Below are 15,806 nucleotides of genomic sequence, written 5' to 3'. Positions count from 1 at the left end.
AGTCAATGTCTCTTAACTCTTGATAATCAATATTAGCAACTGGAATTGGCATAAGCCATTTGCACGGAACGGACGTACATGTTTTGGCTTTCATGATACGAACTCCACCTTCGACAGCAAACAACATCGCTCCAACATATGAGCATACTTTGCCTAAACCCGCCATACAGTTGCAATTGGCTGTTAGAGCTGTTCCATCGCTTTTAGCTACAAACCATGGCTTTACAGCAGTATCAGTTAGTCTCTGTGAATGATTAACCTCAAGGAAAACATTGATACACACATTAAGTTTAGAAACGACTTGAATTGTAGTGACCATATCGAATACCGAACTTAAACGAAAAATGCATACCTTTCGGAGGAGAATTTTCAAATTATCTGTTGCTTTTCCTATAAATATACATCTTACAAAGCCCGCAACAGAAAATGGTATGCTTCGAGGCTTTTATAAGCTTTAACTTGCTCTTGAGTGTAAGTACTCGTCGATAGCAGCAGGAAGTTTACCATATCGATGTATTCGAGATCGGGACACTTCCATCGAATCGGTGTAAAACTGGTTCGTTACATTATAAGGATCGATATCTGCTATCATTTGGAGCTTCTTTTCGTATATTTTTCGGTCATCTGGCGTTAAAGAATCGCGATATTTCGGCAGATAAGGCACACGCTTCTTCTCTTTCGCCGCCATGTTTGTTTAGCTTACCCCCTGTCATGGCGACGTAGTAACGGTTTGCTATGATGTCACGTGACCGTGCAAAGCCTCTATACCTCATTCTAGATCGGGGCGGGATCGGGTCGCGTAATTGCATTCTCAATGTCGTACAAGCAGAATCACTACATGACGCTTTTGTGACGTTACATCTGCGCAATGCGTCACAGCAATTGAGTGGCAGTAGGAAGAAAACAAATAAAACCCCCCAAATGCATAACCTCACTATTTAAATTTGGTGTAACAATATTAATAAACACGTGAAGGTGTAGTCTGATCGTCCGGGTGAGTGTAGTCCCGAGAAGGACTGTTGTCGGTGGCAGTGACTGACGTTTCGACAACCTGTGCGGAAGTCATCATCAGAGTCAAGTGAGTGATTGTTGTCAGTAGAATGTTCTTATTCCAGTTCGTGTGAAATGATCGGTTGGTTTTGCCGTGATGTTATTGGCTGTAAGACTCAAGTGACGTAAGTCGTTCGTGATTGGTCTGTTTCGGTCTGTCGGTAAAGCTAGGTTGTTCTTTTTCGGTCGTTTGTGATGTTTATGTCGTGAATGAGTCGTTTGTATGGGGCGGGTAGTTGTTGACATCTGTTTAGGGGAGTCTGTTCTAAGTTAGTAAACCAGCTTTCCAGAGTCAGTCGTTGAAAACAGTCAGTGCTGTAGGATAGGCATTGCGCAGAGTCCCAGTCAATGTTGTGGTTGGTAAGTCGATGGTGTTCAGCAATGTGATTGCTGACATCACCTTTCCTCGTCGCCCGTCTGTGTTCAGTCAGTCTTGTTGCGAGGTTTCTGCCAGTCTCACCGATGTAGGAGTCTCACATCGGTGAGACTGGCAGAAACCTCGCAACAAGACTGACTGAACACAGACGGGCGACGAGGAAAGGTGATGTCAGCAATCACATTGCTGAACACCACCGACTTACCAACCACAACATTGACTGGGACTCTGCGCAATGCCTAACCTACAGCACTGACTGTTTTCAACGACTGACTCTGGAAAGCTGGTTTACTAACTTAGAACAGACTCCCCTAAACAGATGTCAACAACTACCCGCCCCATACAAACGACTCATTCACGACATAAACATCACAAACGACCGAAAAAGAACAACCTAGCTTTACCGACAGACCGAAACAGACCAATCACGAACGACTTACGTCACTTGAGTCTTACAGCCAATAACATCACGGCAAAACCAACCGATCATTTCACACGAACTGGAATAAGAACATTCTACTGACAACAATCACTCACTTGACTCTGATGATGACTTCCGCACAGGTTGTCGAAACGTCAGTCACTGCCACCGACAACAGTCCTTCTCGGGACTACACTCACCCGGACGATCAGACTACACCTTCACATGTTACCCCCGGGTTCAAACCATTTACTGCATTAATAAACACATTTGCCGAATCGTTTTATTTCTTCTGGGAGCCTAGTTTAAGCCTCGTAGTGTGTCATTGGTCGGTTGAATAGGGATTCATCCGTTGGATAGCGTTATCCACTCTTTGAACAACCGGGCCCAGGTGACATGAACTATGTACAAGTACTGGCACGGGTTTCATAAGGCTTAGATGATCTAAAGACGCCAGAACCAAAAATATCCGTGGGGCAGTATTTTTTTGCACAAGTAGTAACTCTAGTGGCAACAATCTTTCGCATGATTGGTTGAAGTAACTTTGAAAACGGGATTTAAATAATAGACCATTTTTTCTCTTTGTAACTAAGAAATTAGGGAGTGCAAAGAAACCATCGAACAGCGAAGCATATATTATACGCACGCAACTATACTTGAACTACAGCGGTGCAAATTAAAAATTAATGTAGCTATGAATGTACACAGCTGTACCTTTATACTCCGTTTTCCGTCACCTTTGATTCGCTGAAGAACATCTAGTTACTGGAGACTGATCCACTATCAGTTCAACAAAGACAGTTCCGGAATCGAATAAAGTTCGATATAACACCTTCACAAAAACCACATTATGTAGAGAGTCAATTCGTACAGTGTTAAGGCATATATCGAAATGAGAAAAGAGGAAATAAAAAAAATTGAGTTTGTTTTGTTGGAACTTTTTTAAGCGTATAAGTGAATTGAATCAAGAAATTTAAGAGTTTTGTGGGTGATTCTCAATCTAAGGATTTCTTGAATTTATTTTCTCATCTACTGCTTTGCGTCAGGGTCGACTTATAAGCCACAAACATCGGTTACTGCTTTTTTCAAAGAATCAACAACGAAGGCACTAATACCCTCCACCCAACCAAGAGTTGCAACAAGTTTTACACTGCAAAACCGACCTACATCAAATCAACCAACACAAGGTACAATATGGCTATCTTTGCGTCGTCTCTGTCTGCATGATATATGTCTACATGCTTCTGTATTAGCTGTATTGAACGATCGATTGATTTTGGTCATGAAACTCCATTTAAAGCAATTAGGGGTCGATTTATTTTTATCTTGGTGGCGTGTGAGTGAAATAAATCGGGTTATATAACCGTGGGGTACGTGTGGGATTCTGAAAGTAAAGATTTCTGCAAATGACTATCTCTATTGCTTTGTGTCAGGACCGACTCGTGAGCCAAGAGCACCGGTTCCAACTGGTTTGAAAGAATCAACAACAAGGGTGATAAAACCCTCCACCCAATCAAGAGGTGCAGCAATTTCAACACTACAAAAACAACCTCCATCAAATCAACCAACGCAAGGTACAATGTGACTATCTTAACGTTGTCAATGTCTTCATGATAAATGTGTACATGCCTCTGTATTAGCTGTATTGAACGATCGATTGATCGATTTATCAATTGTTTGATTGACTTGTTCACTTATCAATTCATTGACTCATTCCTTCATTTATCACAAAAATGAATAAGTCTCAGTACTATTTCGGTCATGAAACTTCATTTGAAACAATTAGGGTTCGCTTCATTTTTATTTTGGCGGCATATAAGTGAAATGAATCGAGTTATACGACCATGCGGTATGTGGGTAATTATCTAAGTAAGGATTTCTGCAAATGATTCTCTCCATTGCTTTACGTCAGCGTTGACCCGTGAGTCACAAACTCTGGAAACAACCACTCGTTTCAAAGAATCAGTTCTGGCAAAACTTCATAGATAGCTAACAATAGCAAACATTTTTTACAATGCAAAACGGACCCACAATTAACCTCCCAACGCAATGTAAAATGTAGTCGCTTTAGCCTCTTCTATGCGTGTATGATAATCGTTTACATGCTACCAGCTGTATTTATCCAGAACTTAATCCATGTAATTTTCTATTTAATTGCCATAGAGTTTTACTTTTGTTTCTTTACTTCCAATGTACCGTTGTTAACGGGAAATAAAATCCAATCATAGAACACTGCGTTTTCTTGCATTGTTTTCTTTTCGAAACACAAAAGCAACGTTATCATGAATGCCAACTTCGTACTTCCCAAAAACTTTGTTATAAACGAGAAACTACTCTTCAGAGTGACATTATGAGGTATGCCTTACGCTCGATCTGATATCTTTAGAATTTTAGAATTCATTAAGCTTCGCCGACCGGCAGAGACACCGTAACAGCTTGCGCCAATTACTGCGGGCCCAGTAAACCCACCCATCCCACCCCGGGGGAGGACATCCATCACACAGTAATCTCGTGTGTGGGAAATGAACGTCTCCTGCCCGTAACCCTACAGGAGACGGGACCTCCATTTATTCTTCCCTATCCGAGAAGACTAGAATCTCTAACCATTTCTTGATGTTATAGATAGGTAGCAAATTCTTCTCAATTATTTTAAGACCCTGAGTGTTGGTCCGGCCGGGGCTCGAACCCTCGACCTCCCGCACAACAGTCCAGCGCTCTATCCATTGAGCTAACCGGGAGGCAGTTAGCTCTTCTTCCATGGGTTGACCAGGGTAACAGAAGAGATTGTTTTTCGTTATTGATTAACGAAGCTTAAGATCTTGAAAAAAATGTCCCGGGCAGGGAGGCGTAGAAATGTAACACTTGAGCTTATAGAACCTTGGAACCTATAATATTCCAAAGATCGATCGCAAGAGACAATAAACTGTTTCTAGTCCCTTGTCGATCACAGTTCGTGAAAAGTGACATTCGATTTTTCGACATTTCTTATTTTTCATTTTAGTGTCTACCAGAACCTTTTTCAGTTCAATCAGCCTTCGCCTCATAGAAAACCAATGATATGACCATTTTCCTTTTTCTTCTTTAGGGACTACGTTTGAGAAAACCGTTCGTAAATCTTCATGGCAAAATTTGTCATTTGGTAAAATAAACTTGGTCCTGATCATCATAGTGCTATTGGCCGTTTTTATCCTTGCAACTGCAGTCGTATTTGGGATATTGTTTTGTCGACGCCAGAATCATAAAAACCAAGGCAAGTCGTTTGGAACATTTGCATCTTTAATTTTCTTTGTTTTTTTTCTTTGTTGTTTTTTTCTTTGTTTCTTTTTTTCTAAATCATTTTTTCTTTCGCCTCTTTTTGAATTATTCTACAACCTTCATCCTCTCCCTTTTCCAATATAAGTATAATTACTGATATTCATATAAATTGTTTTTTGATGCCATAGAATGTAAAAGAGTTTCCCAACATTTCTCAAGTTTGTCGATTCCTTTCGTTCATGTGTCTGAGATAGCCGATGAGCTTCTTTAATATCTCCAGTTTTTTTATCAATCAGAAAATATGGTAAACATGTGAATAAAGACATAAGATATTTGGCTTGAAAACGTCTTCAAAAAATTAGAAAAAGTATTCAAGCTAAGGGGGAGCCAAACAGCCTTCTCCGAATGTTACCCTTGAAGATGCTGTCCCTTTCATGTTATACCCTGTAAGGGGAGGGGGGCTTTACATCGGAGCGTTGTTTGTACCTTATCTTGGCTTGCTATTAACATGCATTTTCTTCCTTTTTTTCCCCGACGGCCACGACGATAATGATATGTTTTATGATGAAAACAACATTACGGCAAGTAGTACAGAGTAGAATACGTTAATCTTTAGCACTCCGGTTATAGTTCTTAATCAACTCATCGTATCTTATTCATCCAGGTTTTAAACATGGAAAGACAAGGGGTCTATCGATAAATTATCCGCAAAACTTGACTTTCCGTGAGAAACATATTGAGTGATGGCAAAGCATCTCCCATTTGGCTCTGGATTAAATGACACAAACAAAATATTTTCAGATCTACATAGTGGTAATGGTACTAATATAATGATAATTGTAATATTTTTTTCCCTTCCAAACCTCATTCTTTGCCCTTCCATCATCACCTTTTCTCAGTAGAAATTTGACTGTCACTGGATTTGATGCATCTTGTTTGCTTCAAAGTATACATGTGACTCATATCATTAACAGCACATTACTTTTTTTCCTAAAAATATCGGTTCGAGTACAGAGTACAACGCTACACGAAGAAAAAAGGGCAAACATTTCAGCTATATAAACATATTCTTCTATATCATAATCCTACTGAAACCGTGTTTCCGCTTTATGAGAGATAAATATCATTTTTCCTAACAGTTCACGTTCAGATCACCTTCACGATCGGGTTACCTGCACCTACGAGGTACCTCCGAGTTCCGAACTGCAATCTATTGATCCTGTGCATGTCCAACAAACACATAGCTCCACCGAACTTACTGTACACTTAACCCTTTCACAAACGGAATCTGGGCTGGCCACCTACGAGACAGGGAGCGACTGCAAAAAAGAGAGCGAGTATGATGACATGGATGAGACCAACCGAAAGTCAAGGTCAGGAAGCCAGGGATGTTCAGAAATTCAGGAAACAGAACGAGAAAAAGCGATGATGGTTGGTGGTAAGAAAGGAATGGAGCAGCCGCCCACTTTGTGTGACGAAAAAGAAGAAAACAAGGACAATGTTTACGCGATTGTTCATAAAGAAAGAAAAAGCAAGGTCAATTCTGAAGCTAGTGTTCTCAAAACATCTCCAGGCCGCCTTCAGAAAGGAGCAAGTGGGTTACCTGTGAACAAGGCGTCAGGCGTCGATTGTTCTGGTCGTTCGTCACATCAAACTGAGTTAGGGCTCGACAATATCGCAAAAGCTGCAGAGAGCGAGACACCTCAAGCTGGCGGGAACAATGAATACTTCTACGCAGCTGTTGACATGACAACGAAGAAGAAGAAGCCGCCACAGGTATTGCATCTAACAGATTCCGACAATAATTCTTTTGTTATTGTTGTTGTTGTTTTGTTGTTGTTTTTGTTTTTTGTAGTTTTGTTATGTTTTGTTTTTAAGAAGGCCTGTTTCGTCTCCAGCGCTGTTTAATTTAAGGGAAAAAATCCTTATACATTCACTCCTTCACTAAAAAAATTTTGATGATGGTCGAGCTTGCAGCTGGAACACGGCAGCTGGACTTGTTTTTAGGTATCTATAGGGTCTTATGAAAACTGCATATAGTAGATCAAAACTAACAGACAAACAAGCAAAAAAAAAAAGCAACCAAATAAACAAACAGACCAAAAGGAAATCACGGCTAATAGAAGACAAAATCTTGGGCGAAAACTGAATAGGGCAACACTAGTTCTTTTGGCTTATCGTATTCGTTTATAAACTTTATTGGTCCTCAATCTTCCTACTTCCATTTCTTCTTCTTCTTCTTCTTCTTCTTCTTCTTCTTCTTCTTCTTCTTCTTCTTTTTAGTTCACTAGCTACTATGTTGCTAACATTATTCAGTGTCGGTGCTTTCACTTTTTTCCTATAAGATATAATTATATTTCTTCGTTTAATGTTTGATCTAGATGCCCCCTCCCTACCGTGGACTTGTGTATGCAGATCTGGCTCATACCCGAGAAAACAGTGCGAAGCTTTTTCAAGAGCAGTCCCAAACAGTATACGCCCAAGTTGATCACCTCAAGACAGCAAGCGTGAAGATATCGCAGCAGAATCTGGAGGAAACAAAGGAAGGGGAACATAAGTGAGCCATGCCCGTTTACAATCCTAGAAATTATTTAGCGATAAAAAACATAAAAAACTAAGTCAAAACTCTAAGAAAATGACTAGAATTCGCAAAAATTTTTATCGAAACAGCTGTCAGTAACCATTTGTTTTGTCATTGCTAACTTGATAAAAGTAACTTCAATAGATTGTAGCATGACAATTGTATTAACATCAACTGTTGTGTACCAGAATAATTAGCATGTTTCACTTTCAGTCACCTGGAAAACCGAAAAAAATCAATAATACGTACAAGCGATAAGTTTGTACGGCCGATGAGTTAAAAAACGGGGCTCTGTGCGTGGGCATCCTGAAGGAAAACATTTCAAAAGATTAACGAACTTTGGATGTGGTGTGTTTGCAAGAGCAAACTTTTAATTTATAAAATCTCTTGGTAAAGTATAAAATTTGAAAATGTCCTTATTTTTTTACAAATAAAACATCGATTCCCAGGGTCTTATGACATTAAATTAAACTGCAACGTGAAATTGTAAAGCCCGTTTTAGCGTTTATATCTTTGGTATGGTCTACCATAGAAACAAACAAACAAAAAAAGAAACAATAACAACAACCAAAGAATAAATAAACAATTTGATTTAATCAATGTGAAATATGTGAAAGCGTGATTATTTTTTTCGATATATTGATCCTCGTAACCAAAGCTTTCTAAACTTTGAAACTCAAACAATCACCTTTCCTCCAACTGAATTTTTGTGCAAAGAACATCAGCATCATTGCCTTGGCTAACACAGAGGTAAATTGTCTGTTTTACGTGAGGAGATTGATAATTTATAAAGGAAAACACTACACTTTTAGAAAACAAAGAGTTTTGCGCTTTTTAAAACCACGGCTTCCTGGGTCACGGTAGTTGTTTGAAACTACCACAAGACAATTTGGTTCTGACAGCTAGAAAGCATCACAACCAGTCAGTTCAAGGTTCACATATGCGCGAACGTTTGAAATCTGTGTTCACTCGGCTGCGCTTCGGGAGCCAGTTTGAGTTTTATCGTACCAAAATTTGTCTCACCCGCGATTTAAACTTAAACATAGGTACAACAACACGGAGTTGATTTGTTAAGTATATAGTCACAACTAAAAATCTTCTCTTTGCATCGATTGCGGACTTTCTCACGAAGCTTATGACCGAGAAAAGATGTGCGGTATCGTGTATCAGTTGATAGCGACAGCATATCGAGTTCCTGTGATAAGAATCGTTCCCACCCTTTCTATGAATGGTAAGCGCAAAAATAATTGTTCATAATTGACATCCATAAATATTAATAATCCATTTATGGATGAATAAACCCGAGCCTGACTCGGTTCACCTATCGGTGGCAATGGTGATGATTTTTGATCACCTGTACGGGACATAGACAGATTTGTCTGTACTTTTTCCTTTTCGGACACAGATTTTCATTTTTCCTATTGTGACAAACAAAATCAAACAACACCTTCCTTTTTTCGGCCCTCATACACACCTTTTGCCCTTTTTTTCCTTGACCTAGTTTCCTGTTTGAGGGTTCAGTGGCCCGATCAATCATTATTTGCAAAGCGGTAACAAAACTAACTGTTGGGCGCAGAAATTGAAAAAGTTTAACCGTCGGTCGTAAAAACTTAAAGCATGAAAACTGTTAATCCAAAGGACAGAAGACTAAAAGAAATTAACTGATAGTTGTGAAACAGCCAAAATTTCAACCGTTAGCGATAAAAGCCATAAAGCGATAAAAGCGATAAAAGCCATCACCCTTTTGCGACCATTCCGTTTCCATTCTGTGGCTAACTGTTTTCTCAAAATGACCGCATTTTCCACAAGTCAAGTTATCGTCAACAGTCGGCAAGAATTATAAATCGAAGAAAAGAAACATATCTGTAGGAAATGAAGTCCGTCAGGCTTAGGTGGAGCCGCGTCAAAGCACTTCCTCAGTCAGTTCAAAGCGTGACATAGCAAATCAGAAATCCCGCTGAGTAGTAAAAAGCGGGTCGTCGCAACGGATTATTGGACTAATTAGTTTAGCGATAAAAGATTATCCTTCAAGATTGGAGAACGAGGAAGTCGAGATCGTGTTCATTCGACAAAATATGTCCGGTATTTGATAGGGATCATATGACTATTTGCGTTACGCTCTATCATACACTACATATAAAATACTCTTATCATAACAATTGACATAGCACGCTGCGCTTATTCTTCTTACTCGCTGACGATCTGCATCTAGTTCCCTGACTCAGTGATGAATCTCAAGAGGAATTTCGAACACCACTTTGTACAATCTTTCTTAATAAAAAAGCCACAGACCCAGGAATAATTTTTTTTTTAATATTGGGCAATAAAATGTAAACAAAATGCAATTGAAAAAATGGATAGATGCAATGCGCTACGTAATTTAAGAAATCAATAAGCTCGAATTCAGTCAAACCGCAAAAAGTGCTCCAATGGGCCATCTGGCCCAATACAAACAGAGCAACCATTGCGCTATTCAGACAACAAGTTGCCATGAGCCGCTATATCTCGAGTCCTCCTAAAGAGAGCGAGAGGGACACAGAATGGAATTCAGAGTAAGCTAAACTTTTGAACAGCGGATTATTTGATCATCGAAATGTTTTTTTCTGGTCCAACCAGTGATTTAATGTCAATGACGAGAAAGAACTAATTAAATGGATTTTTGTAACTAGTAAAATTATACGTACAACGAATACTTAGTCTCCCTCGCATCCGTTTTATTGGATGTCACGCAACGCTCCCCCAAAAGAACGGCTGCTGACAACTGAACTACATCCCTTTCTCATTGTCTTTGCGGTTTGTTCGCGGTCTATTGAACAGACCAATCACATGCCAGAAAATCTGAATGACGTAAAGTTTCACGCGAAAATGGGGATGTGGCAGATGATCTAGCTATCATGTCGGGAGAAACACAGAAGAAATTTGTCAGTGAGAGCTCAAAATGTTTCACATGTTCATCGTTGTGCCCTGGTAAAGATAGAGTATATATTTTTGGGAAAAAATTCTCACAATTTCGTTGAAATTATAGAATCTACGCTTAACATAGACGTCAACTGCTACGCCAACGACACGAACGCTAGATTGTTTGAGCGGTTGTTAAAGTTTCAGCAAGCAACTGAGAAAGTAGAAGAAGCTAAAGACTGAACTGAAACTCTTTTTACGCACTACCTCAAGAGGTTACTACAGATTATAAAAGTCAGAATATATAAGAAACAGTAAATTACATCAATAATTAAAACAAAATACAAGACGCCTTTCAATCGAGTCTAAGGGCTAAACGCTTGCTTCGACCTACAGATGGAGATCAGGAGGAAAAAAAGCGCGTGCTTGCCGTCAACAAACCGGGCGAAGGCTTCCAGAACACTGCAATTTAGGTCAGCCAACGTCTCCTACACTACTTGAACTTCTTCATTTGCCAGTCCGCTGCAAGCTGGAGCAAACCCAATTAGTTATGTTCGTGGCTTCTTATCACCGGTACAGGAAATCGGCCCGAATTATCGAGTGTTTCCGCACGTTCGTACAACGCAACAACAATAAAAATAATATGACCACTTTCATCGGTAACATGGTCAAACACGAGCGGGAGTGCTTGATATATTGACGATTTCCCGGATCCTGTAGGCAGCTTAACAAAAACATTTTTTTTCTCGACTAAAACTTTTCTATTTGCAAGCTTCTGGTGACCATTAAGCTCGAAAATTTTGAACTTTGACGACGCTTTACGAAAAGCTACTTCAAGCACCGCCATTTGTTTTGTGTTTTCCACATGAGGATCGCGATAGAAAACAATATCTGATTGGACGAGTCTTAAAAGGTGAGTCTGGCGCGAAAAGGTTCCTAAAAATGGAACCCGAGCTGTGATTGGCCAATTCGGAGAAAGGAATGTAGTTCGGTTGTCAGCAGCCGTTCTTTTGGGGGAGCGGTGCGTGACATCCAAAAGAAAACGGCTGCGAGGGAGACTAACGAATACTAGGCCGGGAATTTATTTTAGATAGAAAGAAGCAGTGTTCCTATTACACCTTTCATAGCAGTGATTCAAAGTAGGAACCCTCGTTACCATTTTCACTTCTGTACACATTTCAAACTCCCAATGGTGTTGTGTTCTGTCACGCGTAACTCGTTGCGTTACACGTTTTCACGTACTGTTTTCTTAAGCATTGTGGGATAGCAGGAGGCATGCTGTCAAAATAGAAAACTGTAATTTGTAGGTGCTCCGGTGAAGACGCTTTCTTCTTTCACCTTAAACGTTTATTTTCAATAAACCCGGTTACACTGCCGAAGAAGAGTTCTGACCTCGTCTATTTTTTGGGTAATGGATCAGAGCTTGAAGGATCGGAACATGTTGAGAGCATAACCCCTTGAAATCGCCAGGATGCCATTGTAATATGGCGAAGAAAAAGACAAAAATAAAAAGATAGAGCGCTATAAAGAGACTCTTGCAATCTCTCCTATAATATCGCAATAGATTGTTTGGGGTAAAATTAGACTGAACTGCTTCACTAGCGTGAACGCAAAAATGCGTGCATTGTAACTGTTTCATCAAAGAGGGTATATTAAATGGCCAAATATGTAGCCTTTAGGCGTAACAAATTCACAAATTTTAACCGTTAGTCGTATAAAGCGTTAACCTTAACAAAAAGGTATCGGGTGACAACAATAAAAGGATATTGACCCGTTAGCCGTAAACTGTCCAAAATTTTAATCTTTAGCCGTAAACGCCATTACCTCATCGTAACCCTCTTTTTATGTAATCACGTTTTATTTTTCAATCAAGTTTTATTTTTCACACTCCTTAAAAGGAATCACCCGGCAGAAGCGGAAAGAACAAGCTTACTTTAGGAGTATGCATTAACTGCCGTCGAGTAAGAGAGACACATGGAGTCAATACTCTTTTAAAATCCTGTGCTTGACAACTTTACATTGCACTTGTTCCAATCTTTCTTTATTGAACAGATAACTGTATGGTAGTGCGCATGAAGCAGTCAGTTCCGAAAATCACAAGACTACCTAAAACAACCCTTACTCAGAGCAGAAAAACATCAACAGTCTCATAAGTATATGATACGACAATCATTTCAAGTTAGCGTACAGGTGTGTTTTCCCTTGTCGAGAACATGATATTTGCTGGCGAAGTAATGATTAGGGTCATCGCCCATATAAAGGGCTTATCTTTACTCCCTCAGCTAAGAAAAGGAACTCCTTTATTGGAATAACTGATATCGCTTTCATTTTATTATCTCTCACTCATCTTATTTATTTATTTATTTAGCGTGAAAGTTTTATGTCGATGCGCCGGAAATTGGACTTTTGAATGCTAGATTTAATGAGAGAGATTGATTAATTAAAGGATGAAAGGTCCCCCCTTCCACTTAATTGCCTTCATCTCTCTTTCGATCAGGTTCAAATAAAGTCTACCAGTCTACGTCTATCGCATGATATACTGATTACTAAATTCCCACACCTCCCTACCCCACCTCAGTCTGCGCGCACCATTTTGTTTCGTTACCCTTGTGCTTCTTCATGCAATTGTAATTGTGATTCTATTATAATTTATTTCATATTATTTTCTAAGCAGATCTTGGATCCTGGACCGCAATGATGTCAGCTGTGACAATGATCGATGATTTTCAGAGTCAGAGCAATTACCCAATTTAGCAATTAGCCAATTAGCAATTTTTCTTGTAAATCTCTCTTTGACCACAGGCACTGTACCAGATGAGTGGAAGTAGGCGAGAGTTGTTCCTATTTACAAATCAGGAGGTCGGAGAGTTATGGACAATTACCGGGCCATTTCGATCTTACCAGTAATTTCAAAAATTGCTCAAAAAGCCGTAAATGTTAAACTTCAACATTAGAGAGCTTAAACACCAGACGTTCTTGACAACACGAACGGCAGAGAGGCCGCGTAAGACTGGATCGAGGCCTTCGTTCTTGGTGCGAAATAGGAAGGTTAAGCAGTCGACGTTTTTCAGAGACGGACTTCTACCCGTGTTAACATGTCTTTGCTAAAAGATGCTTGAGATATGACCTTAATGAGTAAGGGAATAAGTTTCTTTACCCCACTCTCTTGACAGAATGAATAATTCGTCAATTTTTATTGGGCGACTTGAAATTTACCACTTCCTAGTTGTGTAAACAATGCGAACGAACGAGCGAGCATGAGTTTTCAGTGCATGATCTGGATGCCTAGAGGACCATTTCTCTTTTTCTAAATTCGTTAACCACAGCGAGATTTGTTATTCTTATGTTTGTAGTCGGTTGCTCAAAACCTAGCATAGATGCATACGATATACAATGTGCAGTTACAAAATACAACCGATGCAGAAAGACAATCATCTATCTCATTTTGCACTTTGTTATTGTATCTAAATGTCGCTTAAGTGTCTTAATCCTAAATTATCGCTCAAAGTAATTTGTGATAAGCTTAAACACGGTTTAAAAAAATCTTAGTTCTGCATTTGATGATTCAAATGGACATGAAATCAAATGACTTAACTCACCCAGACTTGGCGAGAAAATTGTCTGCCATTGTCGAATCCTGTTTAATCTATCGATTAAGCAAAAACCACTTTACGCGCTACGAAAACGTTTTTTAATCACTTATTAAAAAGCAGAAGAGCTTTTTATGGTTTTGAGTCAATAATTTATCTCGTATAAACAAGATAACAGCATATTTTTGTGGCGTCCTACCTTCAACCTGAAAAGTGGCGTTCTGGCGTCTGCGACGTGACCACGCGAACGTCATGACATGCGCAGTATGTACATAGTTCCTCTAATGACTTCCGGTAGGCTTCCGTGACCTCAAGAACGTCTGGTGCTTAAGCTCTCTATTATCTAAATCAACATGGCCTCTTCAATTCATTTCAATAAGGGTTTAGACGTTATCATTCGACGCAGACCGCGTTAACATATTTTTGTGACACAATTAGAAGAAGCACAGAGGCGGGAAAAGTAACTGGGGCCCTATTTATCGATCTGAAAATGGCCCTTGATACCGTCCCCCATGATGATCTCATTCGCAAGCTCAAAATATTTGGTTTGGAAGATAACTCTCTCGTATGGTTGACGAGCTACCTTACTAACAGAACCCAGGCTGTTTGTGTCTAGGATGAACTATCCAGTCCAATGCCTGTCCTCAGTGGCCTACCGCAAGGTAGCATCCTCGGCCCTGTAATGTTTACTCTGTATATAAACGATCTACCGTCCTGTATACAATTCTCCAACATCATGATGTACGCGGACGATACAGCGATCTATCTGTCGTCCACATCCACTGTGGACAGTGATCATAATTTAAACCTTGATCTAGCTTATCTCTCTCAGTGGCTACACTATAATAAACTTGCTATCAACATGAAGAAGACGGAATTTATGACGTTTGACACCCGCCAAAGGCTCGCGAGACTAAAGTGTGATGAAACTGATATAAGCCTCAATGGACAGTCAATTAAGAATACGGACACTTTTAAGTACTTGGGTGTCGTTCTTGATGGCACCCTTTCCTTCAATGACCACGTGGATTATGCGAGGATCAAGATATCTAAGATACTTGGTATGTTCTCTGGAATAAGACCTTCACTAACGCTAGAAGCTGCAAATAGACATTATAAAGCCATGGTCTTCCCGGTTCTAGATTATTGTGATACTGTGTGGCATGAATGTGGGCAAGGAAACAGTGACAAGAGTTAACGACTACAGCGACGAGCAGCCAGGATCGTCTACTCCAAAGATGCCTCAAAACTAACAACTGATCAAGCTATGACTAAACTGGGCTGGGAACCCCTGTATTATAGAGGACGGACTCATATTTTTAGATTTGTTAATGAGTGCATTGCAAATAGAGTTCCCAGATATCTTTTGAATTATTTTGATGTAAGAATTCGCGACATTCACCGCTACAATACTAGAAACAGTGATGGTCTTATTTTAGAAAAAAGTTAAGCGCTCTAAGCGCGCTTCTTTTTATAAAGGTCCAAAAATCTTTAATGATTTTAAATAGTTCTTAATATTTCGTAGAATTTATTATTGTCCGAATTTACTTTCGTTTATTGTAACTATTCTATAATTTACTCTAAATTGATCTCTATTTATTTTTTTTTAAACAGGACCTGCATTGATAGCAGTTT

At 39.5% G+C, this 15,806-nt stretch overlaps 1 pseudogene across 1 annotated transcript in view; it reads left to right on the top strand.

Annotated features, from left to right (window-relative positions):
* Nucleotides 1–8,290, top strand: part of LOC148723054 (uncharacterized) — a 36,514-nt pseudogene extending 28,224 nt beyond the window's left edge. Inside the window, exons 7-10 of the transcript XR_015992058.1 lie at nucleotides 2,894–3,034; nucleotides 4,933–5,097; nucleotides 6,253–6,878; nucleotides 7,484–8,290. The product of XR_015992058.1 is annotated as an uncharacterized LOC148723054 (transcript). The remainder of the gene's footprint in view (nucleotides 1–2,893; nucleotides 3,035–4,932; nucleotides 5,098–6,252; nucleotides 6,879–7,483) is intronic.
* The last annotated feature ends 7,516 nt before the right edge of the window (nucleotides 8,291–15,806 follow it).

The sequence above is a fragment of the Stylophora pistillata genome, chromosome 9 (genome assembly GCF_964205215.1).
Source record: "Stylophora pistillata chromosome 9, jaStyPist1.2, whole genome shotgun sequence".
NCBI classification, from domain to species: domain Eukaryota; kingdom Metazoa; phylum Cnidaria; class Anthozoa; order Scleractinia; family Pocilloporidae; genus Stylophora; species Stylophora pistillata.
Note: the sequence above shows the minus strand (reverse complement) of the source record. Positions and strands in the feature narration are given on the sequence as shown.